The sequence below is a fragment of the Sinocyclocheilus anshuiensis genome, unplaced genomic scaffold (assembly GCF_001515605.1).
Source record: "Sinocyclocheilus anshuiensis isolate Anshui unplaced genomic scaffold, SAMN03320099.WGS_v1.1 scaffold63, whole genome shotgun sequence".
Taxonomy (NCBI): domain Eukaryota; kingdom Metazoa; phylum Chordata; class Actinopteri; order Cypriniformes; family Cyprinidae; genus Sinocyclocheilus; species Sinocyclocheilus anshuiensis.
Genome location: NW_015552625.1, coordinates 2,620,810 through 2,622,128, shown reverse-complemented (window position 1 = coordinate 2,622,128; position 1,319 = coordinate 2,620,810). Strand labels below are relative to the sequence as shown.

The window sequence follows — 1,319 nt, the reverse complement described above, 5'->3', positions numbered from 1 at the left end:
TGTGTGTGTGGATTTTTTATGTAAATACTATGGTACATCAATTTTATAGTTTTTTTTCTCTATTCAAAGTTCCATGATAATACTTTCTGCAGCCATCAGTGTACCGCTTTTGTAAGACCTCAAAAAGAAAAATTATTCTGTGTCTAGCGCTGCCCTTTGCTCCCAGACAGCGAGACAATCATTAAATGCCAGGGTTACGCAACTAATTATTAAACATTATATTTTTATTTCAAATAATGTCAAGCTATGTAAATATTCTCAGTGCTTTAACAGGGATGGTAGCTGGCCTGCAATGTGGTGTTATTTTTAACCTGCTGCCGGGATAGGCATCCCCTTAAATTAAAGCTGACTGTCTGCACTTCAGTCCATTTCCACTTCATATTCAGCACTAAGCCGGAATAACAAAATTAGTGTCACTTTGCAATTACTTTTGGAAGCCACTCCCCAGACTTACAACATGAAGGCTGCTTCTGAGAGTCTGCATCAAGGGAGAACGGAGAGAGTTTTACTGGAATGTGCCTCCGTAATGGGATGGAATGGAATGCAGTCCACAGATTTTGCCAAATTTGATTTCTTCTTGTAGCGTGACTGGTGGAGAATTGTTTGAAGACATCGTCGCAAGAGAATATTACAGTGAAGCAGATGCAAGGTAAGTTTAAAAATTCACCTAAAATCATATCAGTGTTTAGTTGTCACTTATATATAATATACACTACTGTGGGTCAGTTTGGGGTCACTGGGTCAGAGAGAGATTTATGCTTTTATTGAGCAAGGATGCATTAAATTGATCAAAAGTGACAGTAAAGACATTTGTGTGTTTCAAAGAACACAAAAAATGTATCACAATTTCCACAAAACTACTGTATTAAGCAGCACAACTGTTTTCAACATTGATTATAATAAGAAAGGTTTCTTGAGCACCAAATGGGAGAACAGAGAGAGTTTTTACTGGAAAGTGCCTCCGAAATGGGATGGAATGGAATGCAGTCCACAGATTTTGCCAAATTTGGACACAAGAAATGCCTTCCTCGCCATCCTTCCTCAAGAGAGCTTTAGAGAATATCTAATGTGGCGCTTTCTTTACTCGACCGCCGTTGCTTGTCTTTCTGCAAGCTCTCTCTTTTTTGCTCTCTCTTTACATAAACCGAATCATTCAGACATGTGTTATTTTTCAAGTATTCTATCAAACAAACAAAAGAAACCTTCAGAGAGATATCATCCCCTCCCAACTCGACCTCTGTCCTCAGGTCGCGACCTTTTGAACAGGTTTCAGAGCTCCGTAATGAGCTGCTCCACTCGCTGCATTTATAAGCATTCCT

General features: G+C 39.0%; 1 protein-coding gene across 31 annotated transcripts in view; it reads left to right on the top strand.

Annotated features, from left to right (window-relative positions):
* The window catches only part of LOC107666428 (calcium/calmodulin-dependent protein kinase type II subunit gamma), a 63,122-nt gene that overhangs the window by 31,394 nt on the left and 30,409 nt on the right, over positions 1–1,319 (top strand). The gene's annotated exons all lie outside the window — the stretch shown is intronic.